Source organism: Ischnura elegans, chromosome 4, assembly GCF_921293095.1.
Source record: "Ischnura elegans chromosome 4, ioIscEleg1.1, whole genome shotgun sequence".
Lineage (NCBI taxonomy): Eukaryota > Metazoa > Arthropoda > Insecta > Odonata > Coenagrionidae > Ischnura > Ischnura elegans.
The window spans coordinates 106,702,898-106,728,208 of NC_060249.1; the positions used below are offsets into that span (position 1 = coordinate 106,702,898).

Genomic DNA, 25,311 nt, shown 5'->3' on the forward strand with positions numbered 1-25,311 from the left:
ACTACCCTGGGAACCTTAAAATTAATGATAAGCCCCGCATTGTAGAATACCTATTTTGGTTTATTTCTTTGCTATTTTGAGTTATGCGGTGTAATAGCTGTATGCGTGTGTCAATACCCTCTTGCCTCTAGTTCCCTTTGGCTAAATGATGTTTTAATCGGTCTCGAACTCGATTTATTTTTTTCGCCATCAGTATTCTGAATAGGGACCTCTAGTCAGTAGATGAAGCATTTACCTTTTAAGCGTGCAATCCTTCAAAGATTGTATTCTCTTGAAGTCTTAAATATAATATATTTTTTGTCCTACAAGTTATCTGAAATCTCAATTTTTGTTTTGCGAGTACGTATCGTAATTTGTAATCTACCTAATAAATTAGTTATGCCCCAATGCCCATGGTATCGACTTCAATGAATGAAAAAATGCTTCTATATTTCATTGAAGGGTATTACTTGTAAAGAACAGATATAAGGGAATGCAAATGGTAAGGCGGAGAAGCAAGAAAGAATTATGAGGCAGCCACGATAAATTTTATGTTTTATTGAAATGCAAATTGTAGAATAGAAGCAGAATGACCTTCGTTGCCACATCTGCATGTATGATAATCTCATTAAATGTAGTTCGATGAATGCAAAGCTTAGATTACCGAATGAATATTATTTCTTCGTTGGTTTTTTGTGCGTGTTTTCCCGACTTCCGGCCAGCTCCTCCACTCCGACCTTGGGGATTCATCGCCCGGCCTTTTCGGCTGTCCCTATCGCCCCATACCCCTACCCAAGCACGCCCGCTCCAACCCACACTCGACCATTGCAAACAATGGACTCGCTGGACGCGATTTTTTGCTCAGATCCGTGGCCATAGGTGGAGGAGCTAGAATACCGCGGACATTCCTTCTCAGACGTGTGCCACCTTCATAAAAGTATCGCGCTTCCTTGGAACTCCCGCAGAGCTTGCAAGTCAGTCTGGAAAGCCATAAAAAAATCGGCGGGATTTGTTGCCAAGTCTAATTTGATGTATTGACGACATGCTTTTGAGTACGTACAGCTTGAAAATTTTCTCATCTTTGAGATGAGTGGGCAGGAAGTACCCTCGCTATCCGCTGGTAGGTCGTCGGGTTAACTTTTAGTGAATGCACTTAAAACATACAAGGATGCTTTCCTTTTCTAATTTTTTTATTACGACCGTAATGACTTTCATCAGCTGCATGGTTATGCTGTGTAAAGCAAAAGCGGGCATATCACTCTTTTGGCTGTGGAAGTTTCCTATATTTTTCAAGTGCAGGTATGCATCACCTCTGAACCATCTCGCCTGAAATATCAGACTACATTCGCCACTACTGTTTTTTATTTTAATTGGCTGGGATAGTGAATAGTGCTGTCGCGAATATCATCATATTTTTTCCATTAATTAAAGAGGGTGTCGAATGCCATTCTTTAGACTTCATCCAGAGAAATTTAATGCGCGTGTTATTTTTGGGACAACGTGGTGGCCTAGTCGGTAGACCGCTTGGCTGATGATCTAGGGTCCTGGATTTGATTCCCAGATGAAGCCCTTCGACACTCCAAATAAAATTCTTGAAGTGCGAAGAGGCCTAGGAAAAGGAACGGTCCCCTCTACCCCGAATGTGTGAAAGTCACATGCCTATGGCGTAGGTCGCGGCAAGCTCCACCCTCCCTTATCCAAGCCAACCTTCGGGTTGAATTTCTTACTGTATGAAGGGCATATTTTTCTTCCTTGAGGGAACCGATCTGACCAGAGTTACAAATTTCTTGGATACTTACGGGTATTTAATGAATTTAGATTGATCTAGCCCTAGCAAACATGAAAGTATCATTCGTGAATGCTAGATTAAACGCGTTTCCAGCGGTCGAAAATGTGTAAGCATTTGTTAGAAACGTGATTGTCATCTCTTGCTCGAGCGCTGACAGATTCTTCCATATCACAAGTATTTACTTTTAGCCATGCTACTGCTTTAGGAGAATTATTTTGGTATTTATAAAATCTAAATATTTCAGCGAGATGGAGTTGAATCTATCCATGCTGAATTTATATTGTGCAGTGGCCAGAAAATAAATCCTATTTTTAACACGGATACTATGATGTTGGTACAGTGAAATCCGGTCAGGATTTAAAGTTATTCGGCAGAAAATTGCACATTAATATTTTCGGGGTTTTGGTCATGTTATTTGTGAGATTTCTTGGCTACTCGATATCATTCTATCCATTCATCGCCATAGGATCCGTAGGCCTCCTTAATTTGTCGATCGAGTGGTCTGCAGAAAGTTTAATTTGTTATGTTAAAGTTATGGCCTCTTATGAGCGATTGTTTCTAATTTTTTGACAATTTAAATTATCGTACCTTCTCCTGTGATCAATAGAATATTCCATACCTTTTAGAACCATGAAAATAAATCAAAAGCAATCTTCATTAATTTTCCACGCCTATATGGTCAATCCTAAAGACTTAGCGTTGATTTGAAGGCAAAAAATTTCGATGCCCACTATCGGTACCGTACCCCATCGATTTATTTGAGCTATCGATAGTCGTTCACATAACTATACCGTCATTCAGATATGGTAGAGGCTCGTAGTAATAATAGAGAAGCCAGTTTTGTTTCCCGCTTCTACTGTCACAACCAAAATTGAGTGAGAAAAATTCTAGACCGATTCCTTTGTTTGTAGTTCGTGAATGGAGGCTGTGTGTTTGTCTCGGGTGAACATTATATTCCCATTGAATTTGGTATTTAAACTAACTAAAAAAACCTTGAAAATGGCATTATGAGCCAAAACCTTGGTTGTTAGAGGGAAGGAAATGTGGAAATAGGCAAATGCTTTCATTATATTCATTATCAAAGATTTACACTGAATAACGCCAGAAACTGTATCGTTTAAATTTGGTATTGTCGAGGAAGTATTAGTTTCAGCCTTTGGAAATAATCTAATTTAAGGCTTTCGTTTACTAATGAATACAAATATATTTCAGAGTGATGAGGAGAGCATCATCTTTCAACCGCACTATATTTCCAGATCTAATAGAAGCGATAAAGTGAGACAGATAAGTTGCCGAACGGATAGGTATAGGAATATTTTATTCCTCCTAATAATGGTGAACCTGTGGATGATAAATGCTTGTTCGAACTCAGGAAGTTATATCTCTCAGAACGCGGTCCCTAAAATTGATTTACTATTGCTATTGCAGGTTTGCGGTTGGTATCGTTACAACTCCCGCTGTACGCCTATTGAGTTGCTTGAGGGAGAGTATGCATATTTAAAATGTAGATACCTTTTTCGTTTCTCATTATTGTGTCCAAGGGGAATGCATAGAGGAGGCCCAATTCCATCCCATAGAAGTCTGATATCTGTTGTCACTTCGGTCGCTCTTTAATCGGTTTTTAAAAATGTTCGCGGCGCTTGACGAGTGTAACGCGATCCACTTTTTTTCCAATATTTTGCATTATAATGTTTATGAGGATAAAATAAAATGGTTAACTTCCACACACTTTTTTATTAACAAAGTACCGACCCGGTTTCGACACGTAGTGTCATTATCATTACCTTGATAATGACACTACGTGTCGAAACCGGGATATAAAACATGAATATAAAACATTTCCACTATATATCGCCGGACACTGAATTATTATAATGTTTGTAATTACGAGGACTAGCATTGAGAAAGTTATGAATTTTATGCATCTTATCACCGTGCATAGTAAATCTATTAACACCCCTAATTATACCTTATTTTCCTGCGAAAATCGGATCAATTTGTCCGTCAGCGACACGAGTGGCGACTTCTGCAAACCCACATAAATGCGCGGTGAGTGAGATCGCATTTCGAGGCCGACTTGACGACCCTCTTTTGTAATATTCGTGATTACGTCGGTGTTAGTTGAAAGTCGCACGGTATCTATGTTTACCTCAGTTTCCACCTATTGTGCAGTCTCGCAGTGCGCAATTTTGATGCTTGCTTTGGGAAAGCCCATTACCGAGGGCGAATTTGGCGGAAGGTTCCACAACGGGCGGGCGGCGGCCGTCGCCAGGCGAGGACTTCGGCCGCATTGCCCGGGGGCTCTCGCCTCCCAGCGCCCCTCATTCTCTCTCTTATCGAATCCGTATTGTGGAAGGTTATTTAGAAAATCAAAGAGTCCTGGGTTCAATTCACTACTGAAACCTTTGAGCATCCATGGGCAAAAACCTTCTCGGTGCCATGTGAAACAGGAAAGCCTTCCTTTCATCCTGAATATGTTCATTCATAGTTCCGTGACTTACTATGGGGACAGATCTACCCTCTCATATGGAGATAAATCTTTTGTTTCATTAACCGCGTGAGTTCATAACCGGTAAAACGAATCACCGGGACATTATGGGGACGTTTTGACGTCCTACAAAAGAATGGCGACGCCGTCCAGTGTCGACTGAATTAAAAAAGAGACTGTCTTTATGTAAAAATTGGTCATTGCAGTCCAAGAAACCTTTAAAGAATTGCGATACTATCCCTCGATGTAAAATTTTGAATTTTTAGGTGAGTCAACCATTTTTTGTGTTTTCTCCTTATGGGAATGGTGAAGTAAATAGAGGATATGAAATTTTGCCCAGAATTCATTCACTGAGATAAAAATATATCAAATCTTACTTTAGTTAGGAGTTTACCAAATATTACATAATTATAGTTAGCTAATTTGGGCTCCTTAGATTTTCTATTATTGAATAGAATATAAAAATAGCGTCTCTTTTAATTTATATCGGGATTTTACGTTATTCTCATATGTTTGTGGGTTTTATTTTTGCTATAGTTTAAGTATTAATTAAATTTTCTTACTTATTTTACAATTGAAATTGGACGTTTCAGTCTCGTTCTTAACAACTTGGAGATTCTTTGGAGTTGAAATCTTGATGGGAGCATCTCCCAGTTCATAACTTAATGCGGCGTAAACGTTAGTGGGACATTGAAAAATCAAAACATTATCTTATCGTAATGGCTGATAAATTCAAGGATAACAGTCATTAGGTAGTCCGAGGAATTATCGAAAATCCGCTTCATACAATTTCATGATTTATGCGCGTCCTGAGTTGTGATTTGTATCTGTGGTAAAATTTAATGGGAGAAAATATCTTTGGCCTTGACGGGGATTCGAACCTGAATATCCCGAAATCATGATAGGAATTTTATCATTTGCTTGATCCCGGTAAAAGCATATCATTTTCCCCTTCGGAGTTATCCTACTCTGAGCACACTAGTAGGGGAGCCACAGTAAAAACCGCTGGTTTAACGCTGGATTTTGTAGAAAAATAATGTGAATGATTTAGCAGTTCTCTCATTAGCATGGATAATTGTAAGCCAAATTGCGGATAATTCAAGATATTTGTGTAACCTGTGTAAGATATTTGATGGATAGCAAGTTGTCTGTTTTAGTGTGATGAAAGTCTAGATTGTCAGTGTAAGACACTGGCATTTTAATTTCCATCTGATGATGATACTAGTCATATCGAAATCGGTCGCAAATTAAATTATTTTCGTGTACTGTTCCGACGACGAAGAAAGTGTGTCCCAATGAAACGTCAGCCCAAATTTTTCCTTCTCGGCTAGGAATCCGAGAATTATTTATTAACATAATTCGCGGAGAAAAAGCTAAATCTCATATTTTCGTAGAAATTGCAAAGTTTCTTTAAATTAATTAAGATTTGTGACATGAAATTTTAGAACACAAACGTATGCTTTTTGCTTTTGGCTGCTGTCCCCTCCCGACCGCTTAGTCCCCCTTTCTCCTCCCCCCACGACACTCCCTCATCCCTTCGTTCCCTAAAACTATCCATTCCTAGCATTTTTCTCCGAGATTCTCTCCACAAACGACCTCCGTAAATGCCTTCCCCACTACCTGCCGAAATGCCTCTCGGACCATCACCTCCCACCCTCAGAGTAATGGGATTGCGCGGCGCTCTAAATTGTGTGCGGTTATTTGACCTTTAAATAATTTGTAAAAAGTACTTGCCGTGTCGAATCTGTTGTAACGGCGGAAAATTTCTTCGTATTTGTTCATCGATTAAACTCATTAATAGGTTGAATATCATGTTGCTATTTCTATCACGCATTTGCGATATCTCATTGAATTGGACGTGCGAGTTCAAGATGATGTGCTTGAAACTGTACCCATTGTCATTTTTAACTGCAATATGTATCTCCATAATGTGAGGCTTGTTTTTATTTTACGCTCGCTCCATTCGTGTACTTTCGTTGGTATGATTGTTAAGTACTTGCCAAATACCATCAGTTTTCTCGGGAAATACTGTACTCGGGTAAAAACTCCAGCGATAGTAACTCAAAGTTGCGAGTGTGTGTAAGGGAAGCCTACAGCTAATATTATCTCAACAACGGCAACGTTTTATTTATTGCCGTACCAACGAAAATATCGCTCTTAGGCCTTTAAATTGGGGTTTTCATAACATTTTACTATTAAACGTGCATAACAATCCATGCCTGCGATAGGGGAAAGCTACCCAGGCGGGACGCAAACCGAGGCCTTCTATTTGGCAGGCGGGGACTTTAACCCCCTGCCTCCGAGGCCGGCGAACATCTCAACGACGTCTTAATATATCTGCATTTAATTTTCAAAGTATCTTCCATGTAACTATCCGACAGACGCTTCTATTGCTTGAATTATGTGATAAAGTACGGATTGATTACACGATAATACTGGCATACAATGTCAGAATCTTTAGTCTCAACCCCCATAAGTTCATACCTCAATCTTCAGCTGATATTAATAAGAGGCACATATCTTAATTCTAACCATGTGTATCATTGGGACTTTCTTCGTTTATTTCTATTTTTCATCCACATTCATATGAAATTCTCCAACTTTAAGATGCGAGAAAGTTCTAGGCTGGCGCGCGAAGACCGTGAGCTGCTGTTGTCGTTAGTGACTGAGGGTGCGCTTGGAGCGAGTATTAACGGGAAAAGGAAAGTAGAACACCGTAATTGCGGGAAAGATGTTTCGTAAACGGGGAAGAAATAGAAAAATCATCCTCTCGATATCAGTGTTCATAGGTAGAACGTAGGTTTTTGATCTCGTGCCGATTTTAAGAGGTTAATTCCATGGGAAAAGGGATTTTCGGTGGTGATTTGTAAAATTCTCTTTTTCATCCTACCTTAATTGGCAGATTACCCTCGATGATATGAATTATGATTGATTTTCCCTAATTGAAGCAGTTCGAGGTAGGTAGGTATTGGGAGGAGGTGACCGAGAGCTTAGGTCATTTGCACCGCAAAGAAGGGAAGGAAGGGTGGGGATAAACATGGCGTCAGTATTAGCCTGCTCTTGAGGAAAGGAGCGTGGGAAAAACGGCTTCACCTCCCATCCAGCGAACCGATTGCTGTACTAGTAATGCCCTACACCAAGCATTCAAGCAAGCCTCCGAAAAATGTCCGCCACCGCTGCGATTGAAATCCGGTCCCACTGGATGAGAAGCTAACGCTCTAACCACCAAAGCCACCCGATCCCTAAACTTCCTCGGCTTAAGTGTGGTCGAACAGAATGTCATTGGAATTTTTCCCTCCTAAGAACACGTTACAGTGCCCTCTGGGATTGATCAAACCCTTAGACAAGTAGAGCATATTCACGAATATTTTTGTGGATGGAACTCACCCGTGACTATTCCAAAGTGATGTCAAGTTCTGGCATTCAAGGCTGGAAGACCAGGTCGTCTCTTTGGACGGTCTCGAATCTCTAAGATTTTCCAGGAAAAGTTATCACACTCACTCTAATGCCCGCAACAATTCGGCTTGGAAAGGAATCCGCTCACTGTAGGCTTTATCTCTTGATATTCCGTAATCTAACGCAGTTTATTGGGTTAGCCATGCACTCGCGACCCACCAGAATGAGACATCACCATTTTCTTCGGACTCATTTCCTTCTTTCAATGTTTTGGACGCGAGGTGAAGAAAAAAGTGGAAGGCGAAGAGAAAAAAATGCGGCTCCCCCACGGGACGATTTAACTCCCGTTTATTCTCTCGCCCGTATTTCTTCACTCCACCTCCCGGGGCCAAGTAAATCAAACACCCCTTGCGCTAACCCCGCCGATTCGCCGCTCTCCAACCCCCTCCCCCGCAGTCGCCGAAAATCGCGCCCCTTCCTCCCTTCTTCGCCTCAATCCCCACCGAATCTAGTTTCCCTCAGAACCTGTTTCCCGTCATAAAACCGCATTTCAACCCTCTCTCTCTCTCCACCTTACGCCCTACCAACCCCTCCTCAATCCCCACCCTCTTCTCGGCTCTTTAACATTCTCCATTCTTCTCCTTTTCCCCATATTCTGAGAACCCCGCCTCCCTCCCTATATATTCTTCCCTGATCCCAATTCCCGTCTCTAAATCAACCTATCCCCCAACCACCACCGTCATCCGCACTACGCCTCCATATCCACGTCGGTGTGCATCGACTCCGTGCTGCCGTTGGTGTGTGTGTGTGTACAAGGTGTTTTAGTGGGAAAATGCGGTACTTGATTAGGTCTTTATGTGGGGAGGACATAAGGAAGACAATTTTAAGAGGGCGCATGACTCTTTCTCTTTCTCTCTCTTGACCAATATATTTTTTAACTTACGCTTACATTTTCAGGCTACGTAGAGGAGAACTATCTCCGGCATAGAAATTATTCCTCATTATTACTCCGGGGTGAAATTTCATGTTTTATTTTTATACGCAGGAAAATGTGCTCAAAGGCATTTTGAACGTATACCAAAGTTTTCAATGCGATAGCTTGCTAACTTGTGTAATGAATATCTGATAGAGTTTAATTAATTATATACTAGTGACATGACGCGAAAGGAGACATCAGGTGTAGTGGGGCGATGCCCCCTCTTAAAATTTTTTTGTTTAGTGAAAATGAGGTCGCAGATGCTTTAATACCGAACTATGGCAACTCAAACTACTATAGATACACTAAGTAATTGCCATAAAAATGCCAAAAGGCAGTAAATTTCATGGGGAGGTGGTAACAATTTCATGCGAAGAAAATCAGATTTCTCCTCTGGTTAATGATTAAAATTTTATCATTTCTTCGATTAATAAATGGACGAGTCAATGTAACTACTTGTAAAACTTTTTGTTCCAAATAATTAGGCGTAAAAATTATGGCAGGTTAAGAACGGTCATAAAATAGTGGAAATTTTTGAGTCTACAACCTTATCGTGTTTATTAGCTTTGAAAGGTTTTGAAAAAACAACTTTTCAATTTGGAAAATTTTTCTCAATTTCGGTTTGAATGCCAAAATTCGTTAGCATTACGAAAAACTTAGTAAAAATAATAGTCGGAAAACGGCCGATTCTAGTTTAAGTATCGACGCAGGAATATTTTATTCAACTGTTCGTGCTAAATTGACCAACTTTTTGACGCGTACACGTCAAATACTATTACTTCTAATACGGTATTTGCACTGCCATATAAAGATACCTAGGAATTCGTGACCTCATGTTCATGCTTAAAATCGTCTTCCCCGCCTCTTTCTTTAGTATTGCAGATTCCTTCTGAAACACCCTGTATATATACATAAAATTCGTTTCCCCAGTCGGCTTTCCCGAAGAAATTACGCAGGTCTTTCGTTTTCCTTCTCCTCTTTTATACGATCTCGGCTTTTCCTTTGATTCGCACCGTCTTCTCCGCCCCCCTCTTTCTCGTGTGCCCCGGCTCCAACCTCTTCTCCATGGCCTTCCCCTCCTTTTCTTTATCATCATTCTCCCTTCAACCCCTCCTCCTTCCTCCCATTTATACATGTATATAAAGTCTCCCAGTACCGCTCTCCCTTATCGCCCCTCTTTTGTTCCCGGTCGATTTAACTTTTCGTTTGATCTCTCCGTCTGCCGGCCGGCTCTCTCTCCTTACCCCGTCCTAATTCACCCCTTTCCTCCCTCAGCATCTTCGCCGCTCCCAGCGCTCGGGCAGAGCCGCGAAAAACAAATTGAGGGTTTTAATCGTTCGCGTTTTTCGGCGAAATTTTCCTCGCCATTCATTCTCCTCCCCCCCCCCCCTTTCCCCGAAGGTGTGTCAATTTCGCCCGGACCAATTCAGCCTCCGTCCTTGGAATCATTTATGCATCTTTTTTTTCCATCTCGGAATGGATTTCGGGCGGTTTTCACCCGGTGATTCGTTTCAAATTTAATCTTTAATGTGTTAATGGTGTGTCGTCAAATGGTGCTCAAGTTTTTTTATGCCTGGGGTTAATTTAGGCAAATTATTTGTGAGGAATCCATTAGAGGTGATGATGTGTAGTGGGAGGAAAGTGTTTTTGGCCGAAAAGCTCCTGTTCTCGGTGTACTGATCTCGCAAGGCGTGATAATTGCTTTGAAGATCGATTATGCATCTCCCTTTTTATTTGAGATAGTTCCTTCATATGGGCATTGCCTGATTGGATATGAATTAATTACCTCATGTAATTAATATTTCCCCAAGAGTTTATGCCTTTGATACACCTGTATATCCTGGAGGCAAAACTGGAATAAGCGATCTATAAATTTGTTATACGCTTTGCCATGTGGAAGAATTTCTAGTTGGCTCAACTGATGGCTGCTTAGATCCGTTTTAATGATGCTCCCCATGAATCATATTTAAGTTTTATCAGATTTAAACATTAAGAAAAGATGGAATACTCATGCTATTAGAAAAGGTATTGCGTATCACCGTGCCGTAGTGTTTTACCCCATTACTGGCCGCACCTTATGAAATAAATATGGAAAGGAAAAAATCTCAAATATCTGCGTATCGAAGTAGCACTCAAGAAGAGCATACACAATTGTATTCATATCATAGTTGTGTTATTCAATTCATAAGTTCGTATAAGCGGAAGTACATTTTTATGAATAGTCTAAATAGTGTTTTTTTTTTACTGCTAATAGCTTGGAATTTGATGAAACTTCCCTTCCCTCCGCTCCCTTATGTATAAATGAGATAAGCGATAATTTTTATTTTCCTGTTTATAAGGCTATCATATAAAGGCAGGGGTACAACCACGGAGGGTGGGTAGGGGTGGAAATCGCTCCCCCCTCAAGTACGAGAGTTTGCACCCCCCACGATTCTGAGGGTTGTTTCGCTCCTAGTCTCGATTGTCCCTCGAGTTCGAATCTCGATCTCAAGACTCCACCTGAGCATTCCTCGGAGGACCACGCGCTCAATCTCTGGGGAGGTTGGCCGTGAGGTGGGTTCCCGTCACCTAATAGGATTACCACACCGGTGGCGACCGCTTACTCTCCTACAACCTCCCCCTTGGTCCCTCTCGGAGAACGCTGGGCACGGACCACTCCTCGCCCGCCCTCCCCAGACGCAAATCCAAGCTTAGGATTTGCGTTTTTTTTTTTTTTTTGAGGATTTGGGATCCGTGTTAGGATCAGGGCGAGCCAGACAGCTTCTGCACGAAAAGGGAGTCTCCGATTTCGCCTGCCCACCCACCCGCTAACTGCCCTGATCTCCTCTGTGCGGAAAGGTTGGCGGCTGTAGGGGATGGAGCTTGTGCGGGAGCAAGTACGATTCTCAAGGGCATCGCCTTGCCTCCATCTACATTCTATATTCTCCTTCACAAAAATTTAACATGACGTATATTGGCGTGACTTGTGACTGGAAAAGAGCGTCTACAATCCCAAAGAAAGTTTAAGACATTGCCATGGGGTCGTCAGCTCAGTCCCGAATTCGTAATTCATTAAATTGAATGCGGTGCACGGAAGGGAAAGACAAGTTGCGGCGCTGAGAAAGCCATCCTCCTCGGTGTGATCTTAGACCAGCGAATGAGATGGATACAGCACATCACATATGCTACTGGAAAAACTATCGTAGCAGCTTCCTCGCTTGGTCCCCTTCTGCACAGGAATTCTATACATTCGCTAGAGACCAAACTTATATTGTACAACTCTATGCTGAAACCTTTACTAACCTACGCTTCACCTGTCTGGCTCATGGCGGCAAACACGCATCTAAGGAAAATTCAATCTACTGAAAACAAGATAATCCGGAGAATTGCGGGGGCCCCGTGGTTCATTAGGAATAAGGATATCAGAAAGGATTTAAAAATAACACCAATCCTCATTGGCTGCAACGGAAAATGACTTGGTATTAAATCTTTGGAATTACTCCCCTGTACTTACCGACAAGCACAAAACTCCCAAATACGCCCTCCTCCTTCACCATATCCCTTCTCCCTAAAATATATTTCTAACACATTGTGACTTATACATGAATAACCACAATTGAAATGAAAAATGCAGAATCTCACTGTAGAAAGCCAATTGGCTGGGAATAGTGACAAAAGGATAAGGAAATTTCGGCGTGGCGTAGTAGAAAATTTTAATTTTACCACCAAAATTACTTTTTTGCCACCAAACTATAATGATCTGGTGACATTAATTATAAACAACATAAATCAATACAAACTATGAGATTGATGGTATACCAGAAATTTACGAGTACTATCAATGCAATGAAATCAATCTTTTTGATAGATGCGTTGTCTCAGCAGTGGTTGGTGGAATATTTTACTTACTCATTATTTAAGGTTATAATTAGCTAAGTTTAGTTTTTAAATCATTGGATAAGAAGTTGTCTCAAGGAAACTGGTTACTCTTGTCGTGGTTTTCGTTCATTTGAGGATAATATATGCTGAAGCAGGGAGGAAAATATAAATAGAATGTGACTATACTGTTTTCTTTAATTTTGAAAGCAATCCTGTTATAACGTTTGAATTTAGTCTTTGTGAACCGTCTAATTATTTCAGCATGTCATCTATTTTCTCGTGTATGTTTTAATCAAGTAGAAAAATATCATTGAATTTCCATTAGTTCCTACGGTATTTTACATTAATAAATGATATAACAAATTTATGCAATCTTCATAATTACTGTTCGTTAGCCTTCATCCGCTGGAACACATCGGATGGTCGTAACTTCTGTGTCAAAAAAACGGTCACTTTACGTTGGTTGAGCAAAATTGGTGGGAACGGTGGCGGGTTGATCTAGAGAATCCTACCACCGTCCGGAGCTAATAGTTGGAATAAGGAAGAAGACGTCTCATGCGCCTCTTCCTTTCGATCGGTTGCGATCTGCTGTCATGCAAATTGAACGCTCCAGCGGGTTAAGTGCTACCTTTCCTTATGGCGTCGTCGGTTCGGAAAAGTTCGTGGTTTAATTGCACTCTCTGGAGTCATACATCGGATTATTCTTGATGAGTATGGAAAGCACGAGGCCCCTCGACCGAAGTTGCACTCAAGGTGCATGAATGATGAAGCATGTGGTGATTTTTTCGCATTTCGGGGATGAATAGGGTGTTAATGGCCGACGGTTACTAATGTTTGCATATCCTTTGCCCAATCTGCATAACAGTTGATCGCACATTCCCGTACATGTTAACGGCCCTATTTTTCCTACAATCTCTCCCTCTCCGATGCGCTGAAGTTCCATATGCATAAGGAAGCTATTTAAAGACATGGTACAAGAAATAATTTATGATATTGCCGTTGGAGAAGAATGCCGATATAACTGGTACTCGATGGAACTTTCTAGTTCCATTAAACTTAATTATATTTATTCATATTTTTCCCCTGGGCCGTTCATCTGGGGTCTTTCAATTTCGTCTTTGTACGCCTAATTTTGTGTTAAGACTCAATCGCCCACATTCATTGATGAAGCAACTTGAAAATTACTACTGCCGGAAACCCCATATCAATCAATCAATTAAGGTTGTATTTTGGAGCCATTATATTTTCTGTAGTTTTTTTTATTTTCGTCTGATGGATGAGAAATTAAGTTTTCACGATCAACCCATCAGAATTCGTGGAGTCAATAACAAATCAATGGCGTTGGTGCCTCTACCGAGCGGCGATGAAACTTTTGACGAGTGCTTCGGAGCGAAACAAAGGAAGGGAGAACTGCGGAGCCCTCGAGCGACGTCAGTGAAATGTGGACGTGCAAAAAGGAGCGAATAAGGTGGGGTGGGGTTGAGGGATAGTGGGCTCCGTTGTTGTTTATCGCCTTGCCTCGAGGAGTCTCCCGATCGGCTGATCCATGAATGAATGGCCATTGGCCACCGCCGTCCCCCTCACACTGCTTCCAAGAGAGGAATACCAATTATCAGAGACCGCAGACGAGACCCCATTCCGCTACGTGGTCCTCTCCCGAAACTTAATCATCATCGTGGCGTTTTTAGGGGGAAAATAGCGATTCGTCCACAGTGAGCCATGGGAGAATGTAGCAAGGGGTGTTACCTCGGACCCAGGAATATTAGGAATCATTCTTGACTTTTCGGAAGCGTGAAATATTGGTAGGTTATTCGTCAAATTCTGGTTTAAGTTAGAAATGTTGAAAAAAAATTGCCACTCAAGACAGAATCCTTAATTTGTTAATTAAATCAACAGCTATAATTTCAAGATACATCGGTTATATTGATATTCGAGCATACGGTTACATATCGACCGTTGTATTGAATATGTCATTACATAAATGTATTTCGAAACTGCATTTTTGCTCTTGATGCGAGTCAGATTGCTGTTATATGTAAATTACGGATGGGATTAGATGCCTCTATTAGTTTAAGAAAGCTTTGAACCTAGAGATAAGATTAGCAATTGCATACTTGTAGCGTTTTATAACGTGTTATTTAACGTGTACCCAGTATTTTGATCGAGTGTAGCTTTTAGCCATTTCTCCGAGTTTTTTACCACCCCTAAAAATATTTAACGAAAATGTCAATTATTTTATTAGCTCATTAACGTATTCGTTTAACGTAGCAAATGTGTATTCTGCATAAAACTAGAAAAACATCACCTTGTTTAATATAGAAATTTAAATTTAATGATTATAAATTTTTTTAAAATTAATATAGCCTTAAAAACTCTGTTTTATGCATTCATTATTTTAGTTTGACTCTTTTGTGCGACCTCTAGGATTCTTGGTAGCTCATTTCATAGCAAAACGGTCACCTGCAGGTATTTCGAGGTAGATACTGAATCCTTCTATTTAGATGTTTTTGGAAATTTCTTCCAATTTGAATTTGAAGAAAATGGTGCAAATGGTTGTGGAGTCTTCAGGTTGTCATGAAGTGGGCTTGCTAAAGCTATAAACTAGGACACGTTAAATTAATGCTTCCAACTCACGGGTGGATTTTAGTCCTGCTTCATCTTGATAATTTTAGTACTCGAGGGTGGACGAGAAAGAGATGGAGCCCCTTGAAATGATTTTGTCCGTTTATTCGCCCATAAATTTAACCTGAATTCATCATCTGAATTTCAATTGCCACTGTCATTTCATGGCTTTTTCCTTTCGCTGTTTTATTTTTATGGCCTTTGCTCATGGTTAATTTGCATCAGAAAACAAAATTTCAAAGGTCGTGCTCTCTTTTTCCTTGGGACTTATTCTCAGAACTACATGTATTGATTTTCCAATGGTGTGGGCTCTTTGTATATAACGCATTATTATGATATTGAAAGAGGTATTCTAGGCAATGTAGTGTAGACATTTCTAGGTCCTTCTATGTTGTGGCATATAAATTTGTAGTTGTTATATCTCATATCACAATTCAACTTTAAATGCTCCGCATGGAACGTTTCGTAGATATAAGTCTAAATCTACAGTATGAGAACTACACTAATTTAGATTAAAATATATCTTTTAGCTAATTCTGACGTGTAGTCTTTACATATGTAGCCTAGTAGGAATTGGTGCTGTGGAGGAGAAATAATGAGTTTTTGAAAACCCTTACCACCTAGAGGATCAATAGGTTCATGATAAACCATGGTTTACCTACCCCGTTTATTGCTCAGTGTTTACCCTATGTATGCAAACACTTAATCTGGTCGTATTTGTATTTTCTTTCTCCTTGTATCCAAATTATTTTACATCAAGTGATCATTCCATATAATTCATGTATTTCTTGATTTTTTGTGGCAAAATGCTTGTTTAAATCTTAAGACATCTCCTTGAAAGTTTCTGGTTTTAAGAAGAAGAGTCTTGGCAAAATTTCGTATCATTCATTTTAAAATTTGGTCTCAGTATTTTCCCGTATATAAGATTTATATTTTTGAGATAGAGGTATATGCTGGAAAAGTTTTATTCCCTGTCACAGTAATATTTCAAAATGAGAGCAACATTTTAAAAGAGCAGTACACCATGAAAAATGATTAAATACGCTTGGAAAAGCAGGAGTGATGCGTCCTTGGAAGGATAATGGATGCTATATTCTTTTTCACTTTGAAAGCCCCGCCTAACATATTATGGATTGGTGACTTTTGGGATAACGCTTAAAGAATTCACATTTAACAGTGTTTACAGGACCTTAGTGAACTCTGAGAAAGTAGCATGTTGATGGACTATTTTTTTCCTACGATGATCTAAAAAAATATGTCGTTCAGTCTCTAGATAACGCTTAAAGATATCAGGGGATTTTCTTTGTTGCGGAACCGATATGATCTCCGAAAAGTTTGCTATTGCTCCAAAAATGCAATTCCGAAGCAAAATATGCCCGAAGTTAGCGGATAAATTGGTCTTAAAAATTATTATTTATTCCTTGTCAGTCTCATACAGCTCCCTCAGTTTAATTTGAGTAATAATTGTCTTGAAAAGGAGTGAATGAAAGTGTTACACTAATTTGAAAAGTTATACCCTCTGGTCGAATAAGATACAATAGTCGACTTTTATATTTATAGTGTCTTGTAAATTAATACTTAGATACCGATTTGTAATCGTGATGAATTTGAGAACTAGAATAAATGTGTGTTAAATTAATAATTGAGGGTATAACTGTGTGTTGTGTTACCACAGAAATGACAAAAAAACTAATCTTACCATATTCTCCATTGCAAAACTTTATTCAAATGCAACAGACCTTGAAAATCATTTCTGTGCAATCATAACCTGGGGTAGAAATAAGTTTTTTTATATAGCGTGGAATTTATTTAGTTATTTTTTTCGTTCAGTGAGCTATTTTGTGGTTTCGCATCCACCTCAAAACAGATTCTTGTGTTTAAAAAATGCAATTCCAGCGCCATATATGCCCAAACTTTGCGGAGAAGTTTTGCTCGCGAAAAAGTATCCCAGACTCATGCTCTCTCTTCTCATCTTTTTTCTTCGTCTGACCCATCTTATCCCCTCCCCCTTTCCACCACCACCACCCCTTGTCCTGTGGTGGTTCGCGAGGAGTCACATGGACTTGCCCTGTGCCTCCAGTCAACTCGTAAATTCCTTCGCCTTGAGGTGGAAACGGGGTGTATAAGGGGAGAAGGTTGGAGATGGCTGGAAAGAAGAAGGAGGGGTAGAGTTTTGCGAGGGGGTGGGTAACCTCCCCGAGGAGTAATTGGAAGCACCTGCAAGTTGAGGCCGCCGGGGGCTGTGGATGTCCTCTGAAGGCCCTCGGGGTCCAGGGCCCCCTCGCCCCGCTCTCTCTGCGCGTCCGTCGCCGTCGTATATCCACCTATCCCCACCTTCCTTTCTTCACTCTACCCTCGCCCAGCAAGTGCGACCCTCTTTCCCAAGGTACTTACTCCAGACGACCACTTTCTTCGAATCTGCTGCTTTTAGGCGAAAGCTAAGACATCCGCAGGCATTGTCTGTTAGTATTATGGCAAGGTTCATCGTTGATGGTAATCCGACTCCCATTCTGTTGTTTTGCCTAAATTTTCCCATTCTGACCCGATATGCAGAGAAGTGACTGATTTGAGATGGTTCATGGGAAAATGTGGACCTAACCGACACGATATGGATTTGCAGCTTATGTTTGATTGCAAATGTAGCAGGTGTAACAAAGCAAAAAAATGGTAAATGATGCATAATTAGAACAATTCGGAGTAGACTTTCGCCTTTTCGGATAATCGTTGCGTTGGACGTAAGTTTTGATTGGGTACTGACCCGGAATTCATTAATACTGGCCATTTCCGCCGCTTGGGGTTATGAGCTTTGTATTGAATGAAATTATTGTCGAAATTAGTCCGTTCGGTTGACGTAAGGAGCGGTTCATTTCGAGTGGTTGGCTACGCGATCGGAATTTTTCATTGTGACGATGAGATGAGCCTAGGAAGTGAGTAGTCTAAGAGGAAATTTCAAACAAAAAAGATTCCGATTGCGTTGCTAAACGCTTAAAATCAACTGCTCTTGATGAAAATCGATCGCGGTAATTGTGATAATTTCCAAGTACACTTTCGCAAGTCGCAAACATAATTATAATTATTGAAAATAAATATTTAACATATGCAGAATTTTTAAAAGAACAAGAAAGTGAATGTTTTTTCTTTGTCACAAAATGTGCCGGATAAAATCCTCAAATATGCTACATTGCTCTGCACATATGCCAAATGCTCTACTCCAAAAAGTGGACTTTTTATATGTAGCAACCACCTTTAGGGGCATCCACCTCTACATGAGTTTCACATTTGGGATAAGGGAGAAGAGTTTTAGCTTTGTTTTGAAGTAAATACTTGCGATTTTTCACGATTATATTAATGTAAATAATTAGAGTATAATCGTGGAAAATTGTGCTTATTCCAATATGGAAAAATTCCAATCCATCACGCTTGGTTCCTTTGATTTTATTAGTTCTAGATTCGATAAAAATCTTTCCGATTTCAACACGCCGAGTTATTGAAAACATAATGGTAATGAAACGTAGCCGAAAGAAGCCTGACGTGTTGGTCTCACTTTTTTATTTGGAAAGCTGACAGACCTCCTAGGGTCAGTAATTCCCTTCTTCCTGTGTGCCTTTGCATCCGACTTGGATTTCTCGGGAGCCTAGCCAATACTGTAAGAATTGACCAACTGGTTGAGACTTGGATCGGAGTAGTACGATACTGAATATTTGTCGGCAGATTCAAAGAAACACGTGACGAAGTGTGTACCATGGTGAAGGTACGAAACGCCCGTTATGCTTTCACCAAAAATTATTTCGTTCCACATTATGCAACACATAATTTCCTGGTAAATACCCTGCTTAAAATATTCCCCACCTTCCCATTCGCTTAGAGACTCTTCAGCATAGAACTATGTATAGCAAATACGAAGTAAATTATTGCCACCACCGATGACATGTGTCACGTGACTCAGTACCGCACTTGTAGATCATAGCCTTCCGTGAGTGGATTCTTACCATATTGCGACCGGCAGCATTACGCGCCTCTTAAATTTCTCATCCATCAAATACATTCGCTAGTAGATTCGGTAATGGTGAATCTTTGTCTTCTACGGTTAAAAATGATTCTCTGCAAGCCCACCTGGCGCTCCTCTAACGATTCATTTGTCCATAAAAGCCCCTTGATATTGTTACTACTTTGAAAATACCCTCAGTATATGATTTATTCATGATTACACTCCAATCGAATCTGCAGACGCGAAATTTTAACTACGCTCCTTTTGAAACATAGCATGTAAAGCAAGGAATTACAGCTGAATGGCTAGTAATTTTTATATCATGTTACGGCTTAATTCGTTCATTTCTAAGTGTACGCTGGAAGATATAACTGCGGTTTTGTATTATCAGCAAATTTCGCCCTCTACGGAAGAAACCTCAATTTAAAGACGGCGGGTGTTCCCAATTTCACACGAAATCTCCATGCAGCCGCCTCCCAGAAGGGATTCTCATTTCCATCCACCGAAGGAAAAGGCGGGGATGGGTGACCGCGATGAAAATTCAATCGCCGAAAAATAGATTCAACTCAATTAGACCGATTACACGCCTCTTAATCAATAAGTTCGCGCGATCTAACATTACCGAGCGGCATAATTGGATAGAGGAAGGCCTCAATCAATAGCGAAAAGCAGGTATTAAACGACAGGTTTTCGACGCACTCGAAAATGACGCAAACTCCTTCGGAGCCTATTAAAACCTTTCCCAAGCTTTCTTCCCTTTTTTCTCCCAGCGTGCACCTGCCCTCGGGACACTGTCCTCACTCCCGACCAACGCTCGTAGCGCTCTTGTTGTTTCCTCTCGAGCCAAGACGGCGGTCATCTCCGAGAGCCCAGCAATGCAAGAGAACTTCCTTCAAAGTCAGGGTCACAGATCGCACGGCAAAGGCTGACCTCCAACTGCTAAATGCAGCGTCAACGCGATGAACTGAGCAGACCTTTAGGTGAATTTAAGGGCGCTGGTCGACAGTGACGAGAGATATCCTATATTTTCCAACTTCTTATTTTTTAATTCATTTATTTGAAAATTTTCACGTGCACCAATAGCGCCACTTTGCGCAATGAGAGGTATAAAAAAACGTGAAAGAAGGAAAACGTCTAAACGGCAATTATGAACAACGAAGAGTCCAAAATAAAAGAGGAAATATATTTTATTGACAGTTTGAAATGGATTGGGGGATGAAATTGCTACATTATACTCGTAAATATATTGGAACGACAAGGACGTGAAGGAGTGAATTTAGTCAGGAGGAGAATCGAAATTAAGGTGAGAAATGTTCTGGAAATAGGCTGATGGAGTAGGGAATGTGTGCGGGTGGATCGAGTTGGTATCGATAAACCAACTAGAGAAAGCAGTTCAGTGCAGTCGGTGATCGAATTGAGGCTATTGTGGAGAATTATTAGTGTTTATTCCTTTTTTATATCGTTAGAATGTGGTTTTGCGAGTTAGGCATTGAAACAGAAGACAACTTATAATTGGAGTACCTAATGCGAACCTTTCACTCATTGCGTGTTCGTGAAGTTTTGGCCAAAAACAATGCTGTGGCGATGCGCCAGCCTCCATATTCGTCTGGCATTGCTCCGTTTGACTTTTTCTTATTTCCGAAAATAAATAATCTTAGATTTTTTTATTTCTTTTCAAATTACTGCGGAACCGAGTAAACATGACCTCACTATTACTAGAGTTTCTATGATTTAACATTTTACGTAACAATTTACATGTGTCATCATTAGTTTAATTAGTTCTTGTATAATATTTTTGAACGTGATCACGTACCTTCTCATGTCATGAATATTAGTTGACTCTAAAATCATTAACTTGCCCTTTCCCTTCTACCTTTTAAGAGATGGTCTTTCTTGAAAAAGCTGGTTTCGAAATGCAATTAGCTTTTAGTTTGCGACCCAAGCACTCGATTCAAGACTTCATTTTCTGGGGAGACGACTTAATGCCAATGAAAAGATATTTTTCTGCAGGATTGCGTATTAAGGTAGAGGGAACGTGTGAGAATGAAGTAGAAAATTTATTATTTTTCTTTCGCCCCTTTTAATTTCATTGCACGTTCTTTCCCTTGGTGAATCTCCGAGAAGTTCTCAAAGGAGCTGGAGTTAATTGGAACCCATGTTATTCTTGTTTTTTTTCGAATGTGAGATAAAATAGCGGTCGACCTTCTAAGCTCTTTGACTCCTCCGTCTCGAGGTGTTTAACTATCCCTGCGAATAATCTTATCGATTTTGCTGGAGAGTGATCTTTTAAATGCTGCTAAGAGGACTTGTACGTGATTTCCATTATCGTCTTTGGGTAGCTTCGATCAACAGTGGCGTCTAAGATTCTCTGAAAGTAAAGCATGGGACAGGGATTGGTGTATTACTTCAAGGGACATTTAATGAAGTACGTAATCAATGTTCAATCTCCTCCTAAGTATTGCCTACCCCTTAGCTTTCCCAAGAGTTTAAAGAGACGATGTAAGCCTCTTCTCAGAGTGAAGTCGCTAATTTACAACGACCTCTACTGAGAGAGTGAGTATCAGAAGGGCATAAGGTGTATCTGATTATGCTTTTAAATTAGGCCTTTAGCACCCTTGCACCACCTTGGTTTGCGAAATTATTTCTACATGCGTGCTACCAGGTTATCTTGATGTTTTATTCAACGGCAAACGCTATCTCCAGGCTTTACTCTTAGTTTTACGAGAATATAACTTTGTGCACGAATATGTAAATTTGCATTTACTTAATGTTTGGAATAGAGCGCTGCAAGTGAGACTATGATTTCCAGCATTCTACTTGAGGTAAATACCTCCAACAGACCACTCGTGGACAATGCAATAGGCCAAGGAGTAGCGGAGAAGAGGTTACGTGCTCGGCATGAATTCGTGACGTCATCAACTAATGCGCGAAAGGGTTAAGGCCATCGATGTCGCAAATAGATCGCGAGGTAGGCAATGGATCGAAAATAAAAAATACGGGACTACTTATTACACGCTTTTTCTCAAGTTGCTTCGTCTGTCTCATCAATGTAATCTTGTAATGGATTTTTACCCACTTCCCATTGTCAGATTGGCCTGAGATTTTGCACACTCAATAGCTTCCGATGACAAAGCAATATTCATTATTCAGACATTTGAAATTTTATCCCATTGTGCTCTAATTAATTAATTTTAAAATGGAAAAACAGTTTTAAATTATCTGAATAGATGGCGTTAGTTATAATTTTTTAAGAATCAATTTCTCTTGCAGCTCTGGCTAAATCGATTTAATGATTCACCATTAAAAATTATAAATTAAAATAATAACTTTAAATAACACGAGTTTTCCAAAAACAGTATATAATGTAGTAAAAAGTAAAAAATAAGCTTTTCACCACTTTGATTAGATTTTGATAATAATGTCTGCAATCATTTCTAAAATAGCTAATCGGACCCACGCTTTATTACCCTAGTCAAGTGATGAAATGTTTATTTTTTTTACTTTTTAGTGTATGATGTGCTAATATCTGGCCATTGTTCTTTATATCAGCTGAAAATCAACAAAAAAGAATAAGATATTAGTTTGCTGCAAAATAGAGGAAGCTAAGACAAACATTAACCTAGGAAAGCATAAGCTAGAAGAGGTGAAAGAGTTTTCTTACCTAGGAAGCCGAATTACCAACGATGGACGAATCAAGAAACAAATAGTAGAATAGCGCAGGCGAAGAGGGATTTTTACAGAAAGAAGAATCTTCTTACACCTGAGAATAGAAGAAAGGAAACAATTCATCAGATGCTACATATGGAGTATGTTTCTCTATGAAAGCGAGGCTTGGACGTTGACAGCGAAGTCAAGAGTGGAAGCATTCGAAATGTGGTGCTACCGAAGAATGATGAAGATAAAATGAATTGACCGTGTAAGTAACGAGGAAGTGCTAAGAAGGGTGGGAGAAAAAAGAAGCCCCCTAAAAACCATAAGCAGAAGACGGGACAACTTAGTTGGCCACATTTTGAGGAACGACGGTATGATGAAGATTTTCATCGAAGGACAATTGGAAGGGAAAAAGGGCAAAGGACGGCCCCGAATGAGTTACATAGGACAGTTTATAAAGGATGCTTTTAAAGGATAAAAAATACGTCACTATGAAAAGGTTAGCGGGTAGGAGAAAGAAATGGAGAGCTGCGTCAAACCAATCTTAAGGTGCGTTTACTCTGTGCAACAGGTTATATAAACATGTCATATGTAACAAGTTAAATGTAGCATTTGCTTTACATAACATTTTTTTTTTGACAAGAGTCCAGCGGAGCCAAAAATGCACAAATAACATGTTACAGATTCACCCGTCAACTGGCTATTCCCGCCATGCGCCTCGCCTCTTTTCTGTAACATGTTACACATTTTCCCACTTCGTGCGGGAAACTAAAAATTTGTTATATAACACGAATTTTTGTTTTGTAACACAATATTACATAAAACTTGTTACACGGATTTGTAACTTTTTCGTAAAACATGTTATAAGTAAGTTGTTTATATTACATGTTACATAGTGTAAACGCACCTTCAGAGTTGTTGACTAATGACGATGCTGATGAGTGTATAATGTAGATACTGGTTTTTTTTTATTTTTTTTATATTTTTAATTTTCAAGTTCTGTCACATTAGAGGCAAGCATAAATTAAACTGAAGGAGGCCATTTTAATACGTTCTATTCCTCTATCAACTAAGTCGCACTTTTAGCTGTCCCTCTGTTTCTCCTTCTGTCGGCGCCGCTCCCATTCGACTGTTTTGAGAGGTGGAGTTGGATGGCCAGGAGAAGATTACGAGTGTATAGCGGTAGGAAGAGGGGCGGTGGATATCTCCGAGTCGCGCCATCGTCCTCCCGGAGAGGACTGGCTGCCCGAGGGCATTCGTGCCTCGCGGCCCCGCCGAAATTTAAGGGAAATTATCCGCAGACCACCTCCCACTTCCGGTCTCTATTCCACGCCCCTTGCCGCCGCCGTCCCCCCACCTCCCGCTCCCCCTACTCCCCCGGCAGCACTCATGACTACCTACCTCTCCTCTTACTTCCTTGCCAACTCCATTCAGTTTTCTGCCGGGTAACGTCCCCCAAATCACTATCGGTGGTCCAACATCGGTTTCGATTAATTTTTTACGAGCAGAGGTGGGCGAAGCTGTGTGGTATTCGTTCTACTATAGAAGAGTTCAAATAATTCTACTCACTCTTGGGAATAAAATTTAATGAATATGACTAGAAGTGACTTCTACTGTGCCCCTTTGAGTGACTCCAAGTTGTAGTCTCAGAGCGAACTTATGCTAGAGTGATTGTCTGCTACTTCACATTGAACTGAGATGTAAATGTTAAAAATGCAAAGTTGCGCGATAGATGTTATGGGGTTTTATCGGCTCATTCTTTATTGGCGTTAGTCGGTTTGTTTTCACTATGCAATTTGGTTAGTAAATTTGATTTCCATTAGATTTAATGCTCACAAAGAAGGAGGAGTGCCAGAAATAAATAAAATCTTTTGAAAAGTATTTAATTCGCTAGCTTTTTCCCATGATAATACTGAAGTTGCGGGCCTCGCCTTTCGGTTGATGCACAGCCTCCGCAAGCTGTCTTGTATCTGAGGTTATACCTTGGCGTATGTTTTCCCACCATTATGCTATTGAAACCGTCGTCCGTGGGTATTAGTTCTTCCTGGGAAAGAAGTTAATTGTGTCAAGACTGCTTTAGTAACTTATTCGTTTCATTGTGATTTATTTTATTATTTCGATCTAGTAAGCACTTATTTTTTTATTTGACAAATAATATTTGGCTACCGAAGGCTGCGAGTTTTCATTGTAAACATGCAGACCTGAGCAATAGGTTTTAGAGTGGCTAGCGCTCAAATGAATATCTCACTATTAATGAATACCCAGTAAAGAATTATATTCATGGGATGGCTAATTTCCGCCAATTATAACATTATTGCATTAATTTTCCGACTGGAACTTGAGGTTATAACCGAGAAATATTGTTTTTATATGAGATTTTTTCTCATTCTGATACATTTTACATGATCTTATGGTAAGCGTGGATTTTCTATACTTAAGAGTCGTACAGAGGAAATTGTAATCGATTGTAATTTTTTCTGAGATGGTGAAAACAACAGTATTTGTTCAATGTTTGATTCTTATAGCTTCCATGTGGCTATGATGGTTGTATATTTTATAGCTGT

The 25,311-nt window shown here is 40.0% G+C and overlaps 1 protein-coding gene across 2 annotated transcripts in view; it reads left to right on the forward strand.

The window, feature by feature from the left end:
• The window catches only part of LOC124157861 (ubiquitin carboxyl-terminal hydrolase 48-like), a 415,786-nt gene that overhangs the window by 299,580 nt on the left and 90,895 nt on the right, over nucleotides 1-25,311 (forward strand). The gene's annotated exons all lie outside the window — the stretch shown is intronic.